This window comes from Ambystoma mexicanum, chromosome 6q (genome assembly GCF_040938575.1).
Source record: "Ambystoma mexicanum isolate Mex_15411 chromosome 6q, UKY_AmexF1_1, whole genome shotgun sequence".
NCBI lineage: Eukaryota > Metazoa > Chordata > Amphibia > Caudata > Ambystomatidae > Ambystoma > Ambystoma mexicanum.
In genome coordinates, this window is record NC_090937.1 from 886,294,846 (window position 1) to 886,308,507 (window position 13,662).

Genomic DNA, 13,662 nt, shown 5'->3' on the forward strand with positions numbered 1-13,662 from the left:
AAAAATGTTTTGCATTTAAGTAGCACCAAATGTGGTTAGTTTAAAAATGCAACTCAATGCAAAAATGCTTTGGATTTTAAGGAAAAGGCCTCTTGCATTCAGTTTCAAACAGAAGACACAGGGCATTTTATGTAACACTGAACTCGTATCTTTGTCAAATTAGCATGCCCCTTGTCTGTCAGCCATCTATTCTCACAGATTGACCATGGAATATACTTATGGTCAATTTGGATTTATATTGGGGGTTTCTATGCTTACACTTTAAATGCTGTTTCCAATTTTTTGCAGTACCTGGTGGGACTCCATCAGTCTCCAATTACTGTCTTAGCAAGGTCCTTCTCAGCTGGCTGTCTGCAACTTAGTTTCCCTTATGTGCTGATCACCTCTCTCTCCACGGTCTTCGATCTCCAGCCTGCCAGGGAACCAGTCATCCAGGTTGTTTCAGTTCCCTAGCCATCTCTTTCCAGTTGCAACCTGAAACATTCTTCAGTATTATCTATCAATATTAATAATCCCAATTCTGTCAGCCAGATATTTTATAATCATTTGCTTCTCCCCTCCTTTGTCAGGTTCTTCCCTCCAAGTTTCATGACTGCAAAGGTGGTAGGGAATGACACTCCTTGTGTTATGGAGGGGCATTTCGTTTGTATGCAATAACCTTGGATTAAAATGTGCTGTATTATTAAAATATAGACCACCATCATCTGTATTTTATGAAGCAGAATTCAAGAAGTGAATATCCCTGTGTGATGTGTATTTCCAGAGATGATCATTTTCCCTATTTATCTTCTTTTTACTGTTATGGCCTGTTAGGCGGAAAACTGTGCAGTTCCCTCTGGGACCACTGCAAAAGATTTAGGACTACAGGTGTTTGGCGGTGAACCCACTTGGTAGCAGTCCGTACCACACAGATTCACTTGGTAGCTGTGGCTGAGCAGTCAGACTTCCCTCAAGAAGAGTTGAGCAGTATGTGGAGAATACAAAATAGGGCAATCCTTCACAGCAAGACAAGCAAACACGCAACAAGGCTTAGTGTAAAGATATTACGGTATTTATTTATAATGAAACATCTATGAAAAACACTATGGCACTTTCACGGCAAACAAATCAAACACAATTACTCTACGAAGAAGAAACGATCAATCCCCCTAGCATTAGTTCAATAAGTCTAGGTTCTACTGGCACCACTTATTTTCAGACAGAGGTGTATACCTCAACCTAGATGGCACTCGAATATTAGTTAGGACGGGAGAGAAAAATATAGGCAGGTTACAAAATCAACACAGTTCAATACTTCACGGGCAAAATGTACGGAAAGAAGGCAAGAACCACAATAGATCATAAAGTTCAGAGGCCAGGCCCACTCGGAGAGAGGCAAGGCGCGATGTCCCAAAAAGTCTCTAGTGGAGATGCATTCAAGTCTTTGTAGCAAATTGTTATCGGCAGATTGAACCAGTTCAGAACAATAAATGAGAAAAGCTTGGAGGCGACCTAACGGAAAGGAGAGAATTAAGACACCTCACTCGAACCGATCGAAAGGGAAGCCAGGCAGACACGGTACCTTGTTGTGTAGGGCAGCTCCGGCGGGGGCAGTTGTTCTGGTGGTGGATGCACGTCAGGTCTTTGCCAACAGTAGAGAGGTTCTCGTCGTCGAAGAAAAGTGAAGTCCGGTGCACCACCAGGGAAGAGACCAGCCGCGGAGTGCTCCGTCACAAGGCACCACCTTTTGGTCGCGGTACAGGGGTAGTGGCTATCCGGTTGCCGAGGTGCGCTGCACGGGCAATTCGACCACTGCGTCCTGAGGCGAATAAAAAGCAAAGGGGACTGGTTGTTCCCACCAGTCAGGGGAAGAGACTCTCCGGCAGGGAGATCTCCTCTGTCGTCGGGAAGTGGTGAGTCGGCTCAGCAGGGCTCCACCGGAGGTGTCGTCGTTGCAGGTCGGCTCAGCGTTACCCTCGTCAGATTCTTAGGTCCTGTGGCGACTTCTGAAGATCCAGTCCCAAAAGCCCTGCTTTTATGCAGAAAACCCCCATTCATTCAGCCTAGCTGTCAATCAACACATGCTAAGTGGTGAGCGGGAAGGCTCACCACTTGGGCCAATCACTCCAGAGTGCGACCGGAGTTGGCAAGGCAACTCGGTCCAGGGAGCCTAAACCCCTCCCACACCCCTGTGGTAACCCAAACAGAATGGCACCACTTTGGAGGGTCTCTGTACAGAGCCCGCCAAAAGTGGAACAAAGGGCTCGACCTTTGGTTTAGGAGTCACAGAGATGAACACAGACGCCATTTTACAAACCGAGTTCTGGCAGAAAATACCATCCGATAAACCTATTTAAGATAAGTAGATCGGTGGTACGTTAGAGATTAACGAGAAAAAGTATCAATCTCCAACAATGGGACGAATCCCATAGGGTTATGTCTGGGGTCGAACATAACAAGTAGTTTCCACTGCCACCAGCCAAAACTCGACGAGGGGGGACGGGACAGTGCCCCCTCGAGTAACAGATCCAGGAGTAATCGAATTACCCCTACTAGTACGTCCACAATAAGATGGTTGGTACTAGTCCTGTTAGTAAATTTAGGTCTAGTAAAGCCAATGGTGACTTTACATGCCCGGGGAGACAGTAGTCAGTCCCCGGGTATGGAGTCTATGGTGGGGGTCCGCTAGGACGCCCCAGCGCTACGGCACATAGGGTGCGGTGTAACACACATAGAAAAACATATGAGACCCTATGGAGTAAAAGACCCCATAGCCCATAGAACACATTGACATTCAAAGGAATTACACACATACATGTCCAAGAGTGGGAGGAAAAGAGTCTCACTCTTGGCAGGATGGAAAAAACAAACTCCCGAAATCCAGCAAAGCTGCTGGGGGACTCACTTGGTTAGGAAATTCAGCCTAAATAGAGAATTCTCCCTAACATGGCCAAGGTTAATTTAAGGTTGAGAGCAAGATATAATGTGTATATCTACAATGTGCAATTAGACTCATGATTCTAAAAGCTCTCCTTATAAATGTTTGTTTTATATGATTACATTTTGGAGTTAAATGCACACATGCAACTTTCCCATTAAATCAAGAAACGCTGACTTTGGCGTAAAGAAGTAATTGTTGGTACATCCCATGCACATTCTCTTTTGGAAAAAGGAATAGATGCAGAGGCTAGCTTATTTGGCTTTTGCACAGATATCTGATAAACTCTTCTCATGACCTTAGCTAAATTGAAATTATGAGGGATCTACACTTGATGGATGTAACAGTCCTCTTTGAAGCTGTACATTAGCGTGCTATTTGACAATGGTTCATTGGCCTAACTATTATGAACACAATGAATCTGGGCTTTACTGTCATCTCACATCTTGTGTTGTGGCTGGGGTGCAGTGTGATAAATCTTAGGTAAACTCCACAGCATGCACCATGGATTAGAGAAATGAATACACAGCTTTTCAAATTACAAAAGGGTGAATCAATTCAATACTTTTTAGAATGTCTCATTTCAAATAAAATAAAATAGTTGCCTTGACAGTATAGCAAACTTCCTGGTAAAATACAATGGATCACTGAATTATGTTTAGTTATAATCCACAAGTTCATCTTCTGCCAATGAAATTTGAATTTAAGCACTTTGGTGAAATCATGGAATTGTTCCTTTATTTTTATAGAGTACAACAAATGTTTTAAGGCATTTTGATTTATTTTGGAACCAAATACTCCAAACGTTTGGAGTATCTCTTATCTCATGTAGTATATGGATGTACAATTCTTAGGCCAATGCGTGTTTCACACTCTGTGGAAACTATATTGACACTGTGGGTGCTCAAAGATGGAGAAGACAGCCAGGTAAAACACAAAGGAAACCTGCTCAAGAACCAATATTTTTGTAGTTTTAAACTCATGTTTAAAGCATAAAAGACAACAATGCATAATTGTCTGGTCTTTTCAGTTTGTGGTGATTTTTAAAACTTAGCTATACAGACAGTATAGATAAAAGATGTGATAGGTGTAAAACAGCTTATCTAAACAGTCAATTAGAATAAAGCAACCAGTTCCATGATCTGTCATTTTAAACAGAAAATAAATGTTTCCATGAACTTTACGTCTTCAAGGAACACAACACAGAATGAGCATGATAGGATAATGAGAACACCACTGCTTATTGTACACCTGCAGCACCCCCTCCTCTCACATGTTACACTTCTGCTTTTACATAGGTCTGCTACTTTCTACACAGTGTTGTGCTTTACAAATCACCTACCTACATACAGGCAAACATGCATACATGCGGTATGGCAAATCGGTACTGCCCTGCAGGAGCCCAAGGATGATTAGCAGTAAAATGGCCCACTCAGCTCTCACACTTCTACAAATCAAAACCCAATTCAATCATAAAGATATAACATGAACAGTTAAGGAATATATCTCCTTCGTACTTTGTCATAATGTGGGCCGATGGCAGGCTATGCTCTTAAGAGGGATGTGAGTATGATCCACTAGTGACCCAAACAGCACAGTAATACAGTCCAGAATAAAGGGAATGTGCAATCAATGTTCTATAAATATATATATATATATATTAATTAAACACACCATCTGTAATAGAATGAAATAGAAACTCTGAAAATAAACCTAGCCCTTTGAAAGACAAAGAGGAAGCAACAGAGTGGAGAAGGTAGCCCTCTGAGTGTGGGTAGAGGAGTGCTAGGAAAATACCAACCATGAAAGTATATGTACTAGGTGAAAGAAGGTCAGGTGACGTAACCAGTTTCTAGGGTCCCAGCCGACCGAGGGGGCAGGCTGTGGTCAATAGTACCTGGTTTCAGCTCTTGGGTGGATTGGCAATGTTGTACATGGTGTTGAATGCTGATGCAAGCAGATAAAGCTCAGTTCAGGCATTTTGGATCATGTGGGCCCAATCATAAAGTGGGTGTCCAGTATGGGCAAATGCAGTCGCCACTTGCAGTCGAAGGGGGGCTCTCAGTGATGCAGGTCGGGCTTATCTGCTGGGCTTATCTGCTGGGAGGGGTTGATGTTTGACGCTTGAGCGGTTCGAGACAATGGGAGATAGTTGTGATCATGGGAGAGTCGATGTGCAGGTCGTGAGGCTACCGATCGAGGGGTAGCTGCATCAAGCTGTGGTTGTGACCCCTTGTCAGAGTTGGTGTATGACTCTGTTAGGCAGAATTGCAGGCAGTACCCTCTGGGACCACTGCACACAATTAGGATTACAGGTGTTAGCCAAACCAACCTTTGGTATAAATCTGTACCACACCGTTTTTATGTCAAGAGTGCATGTGAGCAGTACAAGTAGTTACACATAGGACTTTCAATCACAGTGGTTCAAGGTTTCTTGGTAAAACCACTTAGTAATTTATTACACAATCATTTAGAAAACATTTCACCAGCAGAAGACAACTTATTATTTTAAACCAATACACTTCAATACAAAACCCTAATATTTTGAGACAGTTTCAGCTCCTCTGAAATAGGAGCCAAATGGCAGTTCAGTTACTTAGAAAGGAGAAAAAGGCACAAGGTAAGTAAAATAGATCACATATACTTTTTAGACAGTGCAAATAGATTCAGTTCACCAGAAGAGTTCAATTCAAGTCAATAGGTCAGGCCAAAGTCAATGGGCTAGTGTTCTGGATAGGAAAGAGCAGTTCTGGTATCAAACGATAAAGTCTTTGTGAAAGTTCTTAGAAATAGTTTAGGCGAAAAAGAATCATATTTCGGGTCACAAGCTGATTAGGCCTGCAAGTTGGGAAAGTTTCACAAACTTTCACTGCGAGAGTGGCGTTCTCTCAATCGGGTTGGCACAGTACCTTTGTATGAAGAAACAAATGCTGCTGAGGTCGTGGTTCCTGGCATTGTCCTGCAGATCTCGCTGTTCCTGAGCCTCAGTCATGGGGACAAGAGGGGGGACTTCGGGGGACTTCTGGAATGCACAGGATTGTTGAAGAAAGCAAACAAGATGGAGTCACTTCAGTTTCCAGTAGCTGTAGATTCAAGAACACAAACTGGTGTCCCTCTCCCTGTTTAATCAAAACCAGCCTTGAGAATGGTATTCAGGTGTCTTATGAGTTGATTGGTCCCATCAACTCATAGGAAGAAGCCGTCCTTGAAGGAGCTTCTCTGTCGAATGGAGTTTGGAAATCCCAGAGAAGGTATTTAAACCTGTGGGAAGTCTAAAGGACATCCCTGTGTCACTGCACTGAGGGTGCTGTGTGACACACATGAACAGATGAGGCCTATGGAGTTATCTAAAACTCCATAATTAAAGAACACAAATGTAAAACACACATCAAAATACATGAAACGGTGGGAAAAAAAGCTCACACTCTTTCCAGGAAAAAAATCAAGTCCTCAAAAATCCAGCAAAGTTGCTGGTGGTCTCTAAGGTGAAGGGATTTAGCACATTTCTGAGAATTTTCCCTAACAGACTCACCAGTGATTCAGATCAGTTCCTGTCATTGAGCAGTTGATTCAGGCTTTGCAGGTGATGTGCTCAGCTAGGGCATGATGCAGCATTGTATATTTTTTAGTGAAAGCAATAGTTTGGTGTGATTGAGGGGCACAAAATCCAGCGCTAGGGTCTTACCTCTTATTCAAGGTATGGTGAACAAAGTGTGATGGGGTTGGTGCAGCAGAACACAGAGCTTTGGCTGGTCCGGCCCTATAACTGATGTGAGGCCCACTCAGGGATAATCACGGACAGGATGGTGCCATTCCGGGACTGCTCTCTCAACTTTATAAGATTCTGGTGCACAGTTGAAGGTCTTAGTCCACAGCAAAGTTCACTCCCAATGTACCCTGGGAATGGATAGGGGGCAGATCTTTCTTCTGCCTTGGATGGTTTCTTCTTCACTTCAAGCTGAGGGCTTTGGAAAGTGCAATTTTCCAAAAGGAAGACCAGTGAGTTCTTCTCAGGTATTTGAGAGCGAATCTTGGTATCTTGAGAGGATCTGAAAAGGGATGGGAGACCGCTTCATTTAAAAGCAAATGTCCCCTGCTGATTGGACTAAAGCTCACTTGCCTTAGTAGTGCAATCACTGCTCTTGAATGAAGAGGACCTTGCCCTTCTGATGTTACAACCAAAGTATTTTGCCCCAGAGGAAGTGGAGCGGGCAGGAAAAAGAAAGACAGACAGAGAAAAACAAAATGGGTCCAGACATCAAAGGAGCACACCCATTCAAAAGGAGTAACCTCGCAAGAGGGTGCTGCATCTCTAAAGGCCTGTGTTCTTAGTGAGAAGAGGGCGAGATATGGTCCTCGCGCATGCACCATCGCTGGGCAGTGATGATACTCACAGCAGTATCATTAAGTGCTGGGGCTCTGTTCCCATTATAGAACACATGGTCCAAGAAGATGGTTGTGTTAGCAGGAACCAGGGCTTCGTGCGAGACCAGTACCTTTGCCAATCAGTGATACATGGGTACATTCGGCAGCCCCTGGCCAAGAGGGAATTCATCATCTAAGATGTGTAGATTTAAAGTCTCTTTTTCCTACTCCTCCATAAGAGTAGCGCTTAACTACTGCTGGCTTTGGTCTATCAGACGGGATATCCCTTCCTTCGTCTGTTCATCGCAGGTGAGATAGCTCTGGGGGGTTGTTAATGTGGGACACCCAGTTTTAGGGGGGCCCTCACTGACATAGTGGATGAAGTAGTTGACTGGAATTTTCCCTCACGTGTTTGGGGTCTTTTCTTAACAAGAGGGTGCAAAAATGTGTCCTTACACTCCTTACATTTAATCTTCTCAACCCCCTTGCCATCTGGTTTGGATGCACTATTGTAAGCCTTTTTTCTGGACGCGAGTATCAATGAACTGGTCTCCCGCCTTTCTATGCTCCAGAGGGACCATAATATTCCTGTCCTCTAAATGCTGGTGTAACTCCATCTCACATTGTTTAAGGATGCTGCAGCCTTCATCTTCTTATTTTAGATAGGCCTCTCCTCAGGAGTCAACTGAATAATGACACTGGTTCTGACTGTTGGTAGGCGGTTCATAAGGGCTGCAACCCACAATTCATCTTCCAACTCCTGGAGGTAGAAAGGAGCCCACTCTCTCAACAAAAGTCGCACAAGATGCTTGTGTTCAAGGTCTGCACCATACTCATGTCAAATTCCATGGTTGTAAAAATACCTTGGCAGTGAAAACTAATGTTAACTGCACAGTTTTATTTTATTTTAGCTGGCTGTGCTGTAAGCACAGTCTGTTTCAAATCCCACCGCAAGCCACCAGTGTGCAGAATTGGATTTTGCAGACAGGTGTACAAGGATCATGAAAATATTTACTTAGATGTGTTGACCTAGGTCCTGCGTGGTTCAAGTGCATACATATATCTTCTTTCTAATAGGTTGTCAGAAATATATCCTACTACTGAGTCATGTGGTGAAATTACTATAATTGAATAAATATAAAAGAACAAATCGTCTCAGGAATCTGGTCACATGGACGAGAAGCGCAAAACATGACAAAAACACAGATGTGATTCTAGAAACTTGAGATTCTGCTGGTGACCCTGCTGCAGCACTGCCTCGAATTATAACCTTAGAGATGTTGACAACCAAATTCAGTATGTTCCCCAAACAATCAAACGGCAGACGTAGATGCATATGTGCATCCTCCCTGGAGAATCTGTTCATGGGTTATTTTGAACACACTCACATTTTCAACAAATCAGCATTTGAAGCAGAAATCATAGTATGGAAGCATTATCTAGATGACGTGCTAGTGATATGGAATGGAACATCTGAACAATTTACTCTTTTCACCCAATATCTCAATCAAAATGTGTTTGTTATTGAATGTTCTGGTTGCATTAGCAGCAAATCTCTTGAATTTCTTGATTTGAAGATTCATGTAATCAATGACACTTTGCAAACCAAAACATTTAGGAAACCAACGGCTGTCAATGCAACGTTGCATGCTAGCAGCTGCCACCGGAGGTCAATCATTAACAATATCCCGGTTGGAGAATTTCATCGTGCTAAAAGAAATTGTAGTACACTGGCAGCATATGAGCAAGAATGTGAATTGATAGAGCAGAGGTTCAAGCAACTACGGTACTCATTACATTGTATACACAAGCCTTTGCACAAAACTAACCTTCTCACGAGAAATTCTATTTTGAACCATACTAGTTCACAGCATATACAGCCGAGCCAGGTGGTGAACTTTATCACCAAGTTTGTTCAGGATAAGGACTGCACTGCATGTAAAGGTTCTAAACAAACACTGCACCTTCTGAAGTTAGATCCAGACTTAAGCCATTTTATTACGGAAAGACCCAAGCTTATCTTCACAAAAAATCAGACCTTGAAAACTAAATTGAGTCCTGCTTTCCTTGATCATAAGCCCCTACATAAAGTTAATCTCAGTTGGCTTAAGAGTAGCCCCTCTGGCTTTCAAAAGTGTGGAACATGTAACTTTTGTCAATATGGTCCTTCACTAAATATGAAGTTTTACGAAGTTGGCATGCCATCATTGTTTAACAATACATATTCGCGACTTTATCAACTGCAAATTGAAGTATATTGTTTATGCTATATTGTGTGTATGTCAAAAGGTTTATGTCGGTAGTACGATACGTGAACTTTGCATTAGAATGCGAGAACATCTTTCGCATTTGAACAGTCAAGACCCAAAGCTACCGTTGGCGGTGCACTGGCAGACCCATCATCAATTGACAATAAAAAGGACATTCCTTTCGTGGGCTTGCAACAAGCACATACTTACCCCAGAGGAGGCGATCGACAGCTACTTTTGCATCAACTTGAAGCTCGAACCTTCTGCAAACTTAGATGTACGACACTTGGTTCTTTGTGTCCTGAGAGGATCAGAAGATGGGGTGGGAGACCACTTCTTTTAAAGGCAACAGTCTCCAGGTGATTGAACTAAAGCTAGCCTGGCTTAGTGGTCCTTCTCTGCCCTTCTGATGTCACACCCAAAGTGTTTTGCTCCAGAGGAAGTGGAGAGGATGGGAAAGAGAAAGAGAAACAAAATGGCGGAAGTCTCCTTTCATTGACCATAGCACTACTGCTTATTCTAATCCTTCCCCTTTCCATTCCCACTAAGAACAAATGTCTTCAGAGATGCAGCACCTGTTGTGAGCCTACTCCTTTTGAATGGGTGTGCACGCTTCTTTGATGGCCAAACCAAGAACAGCTGCATGCTGTGAGGCTGTCTCTGGTGGAGGGTCTTACCTGCCCTCACAAAGAGATGAACAGAAGAGGCCCGGTCATCAAGGTTCATCAAGGTTCTTGTCTTGCCATTTGGCAATCTCCACCGGGCTGACCAGAGTGCACATCAACTTCCACAGCATAGCGGTCTCACAGGAGCTGACACATGTGCAATATCAGTTGAGATGTGGCAGCGATGTTCACAAGTTGTACCATGCAACATGCCTAAACTCAGGCATGGCTTTATGTTAGAGTTTACCCTGCCACCATCATGGGTTACTTATGATTATCATAGGTTTGGTACATGGGGGCATTCCTCAAATGCTGTCCTTGCACTGCAGAGACTTGGCTGTCACAGAAGCTGTCAAGTGGGCTTCTTGTGACCTTTGAACCTCCTCTATGGCATGGAGTTGATGAAAAGGGGAATCTGGTAAACAGATTACATGTTTGCATATGGATTTAGCAACATCATTTTATGTATTAATAGAATTAAAAAACAGTGCTTTTCACCCTTGCCAGATGGCAATTGCTCACATGAATACTTATGGAACTACATGTCCATACATACAAACACAAAAATGTTCAGTAAAGTGTAATTTCATAATCTGAGATTGAGACGGATAGGTGAAGAGAAGCATTTCAATGATATAGGTTTCTCCAATTTAAGAGTGAAAAAAGGTCAAGCCAATCAATTAAGGATTAATTAATTTAAATGAGATGAGTACCCGTGAAGACAAAAGGAGAGAAGCATTAAAAAATATATGTATATACAATTAACGCAGAGATTGCAACTTCATTGCCAACATCAGTTGTGTAGTGAGGCTGTTCGCTGTTACAGTTCTTCTGAATGGGTGGATCAATTTCATGAACTAGCGGCATGTCTAGGGCTAGGTTTTTGGGCCAGCATTTATTCTGCTCATTGGGGTGTTTTGGACATAAGGGACACCTGCACGCATGTTTACAATCTCCGTACCAAGTGGTACAGTTAGACATTTACCTGAATTTATATTACTTAATGGGTAAAATACACCAATTTTAGTGATCGGTGGACAGGATTCGGGTCACAGGGTACACATTTGAAACCTGATTGGCTCAACTGCGCCTCTAATCTCTCCAAGACTACTTAAATCAGTACCTCTAACACCCTTGGGGATCAATGGAGAAATGGCAGCTGCTACTTTTGCAGTGGCAGGTGTCATAGCACAGGTTCTTCAAGAATGTTAGTCCTATTTCAAAGGTCAGCCCAGAATTGTTTAGTGCATGAATGTGATCACTAATATATCTACCTCTACCACGTGATCGGAAATGAGGAAAATACCAAATGATTGGTGACTATAACAGCCTAGCTTAAGATCAAATGACAAGAGCAGAATGTGGCAGAACGTTTGATTATCCATATTTCAAAAATGTTATGAAGTACCATGCATTGCAAACTACACTGCTATAGATTGCATCTTGTCTCGTGTGAATAGTCAGTCTTGGCTTTGCCCTGGCACTTAATTGTGGTTGCTTGGTCTCCGGCATCACAGAATCAGAAAGGAGACCATGTGCAGAGGCTAAAGGTAGGCTAGCATTGTGTATTAAGGGGACTGTAGTATTTAATAGAGCAGATACTTAACAGTTCATCGTCGTCCAGTAAATCAGCACAGTGCACTGTGAAGGAAGTGTGGAGATGAAAAGTATTGATTCTGGTTCCAAGTCTTCCTTGTGGGAATCTCAGCTCAAGTTCTTTAAACACCATATTTTTATTGACCAATAGTATTGATAAAGGGTTCATGGGAAGAGATATAATAAAGCAAACTGCTAAACCGTTTCACCAACTGTTGGCATCGAACACGCTCTGAAACACATGCCCCACTCAGTAGCTGTGTCCATATAAATACATTTCCTATAACATGGCTGGCTCAGGGGTAAATGACAGACAAAGTATCGGCCTCTATACCCCTATTTGCACCATACCCGTATGCCCACCAAACCAGAATAGTTTGAGCGTTGGCTATGGACGATCGTACAGCAATGAAAAAGTCATTGCAGGACGTGAGTTGGTGAGAGAACGGAGGGTCATTGTTGCAACCCATTGGCGATGCCTCTTGAGGGCTTCTTTTTCATTTGCGCACAGTGGTAATCCAACTGGTTCATGAAAGAAGACAGACTAATCAGTCAATAGAAACTGGCGCTCCTCCTTTTAGCACCCCGCGCCGTGTTTTCTATTGCTCCAGAGCCACACCCCGATGTGTTTTCGTCAGATATAATAAATCTGGCAGAGAGCTAACAATTTTTTTCAGCGAGACATAAAAGGATTTGACGACTCAAAATCATAAAAAAATAGCAAAAGCTAGCGCTTGTTTGATCCCTTTAACCTTTTCCTTGAAATGAATCACTAATGCACAATCAATAGCATACTTGAAAAATGGTCTCCTCTTCAAGCAAAATTGTGCCATAGAAGCTGCTTTATTAATATTATAAATCATGCATTGGTTCATTCCCTGAACAGATAAAACTGTTCTTTTTGACTCATTCTCCAAAGGACATCCTCTCTAATGCGCATTAGGGTTTCATTATATTATATTAATAAAAAGTGGGATTGCTTGGATATAAGATGGGTCATGTATGTTTTCACAGTTGCTGTTATTAGCAGGCTTGGGATTATGTCATTAAGGCCTTGATAATTACATTTGCGAACAATATCTCCGGGAGTAATTTTGATGCAATTAACAGTGTTACAATGGAGAAAATGAAAGGATGGAAGGAAAACAACTGGTTGCCACGTTGAAACTGACAGTCAGCCTTGAGTCCTCTCTGGAATTAGAACATATACCTCATATTTCACCATTGTCTTGGTGAATTTGCAGCTGGACCATTGAACAGGGCATTGAACAGCCCATCCTATGGGAATCATTTAGATATGACATCTGTATTTCGTTATATAACATGGCCACGGTAGTGGCCATGTAGTTATGGTTAAGTTGGTGTTTCCATAGGAAGAGCACTTTTTGGGCGGCTTATAACTTCGCTCCCCCGGACGAATCCTCACCAAACTTTGCCCACTCTGAATTGTTTTGCAAAGTTTGGTGAGGATTCGTCCAGGGGGGGAAAAATTATAGGGGGGGTCCCAAAACTTTTTTTTTCCCCATAGACTGAAAGGGAAAAAACTTTGCGCACGGCTACAGCCCAAACCGCTGGACGGATTTACACCAAATTAGCAGCAGGAACGGCGGCCTGTTCCCGAAAGCGTGCTTTTGCAAATTTGGTGTAAATCCGTCCAGTAGTTTTTAAAAAAATGACCAAAATGTAAGGCAAAAAAATTAGTGATATCTGTGTTTGCTTCGTGGATGGACTTCCCTGTTCGCTCCGCTGACAGCACCCCGATTGGCCCATGGCCTTGCGTCATGTCCGCGGACATGCGACGTGTTCGCTGATTGGACGGCGAGGGGCATGGAGCTCGTCAGATTTTCTGTGGCGTCCGCCATCTTGTATT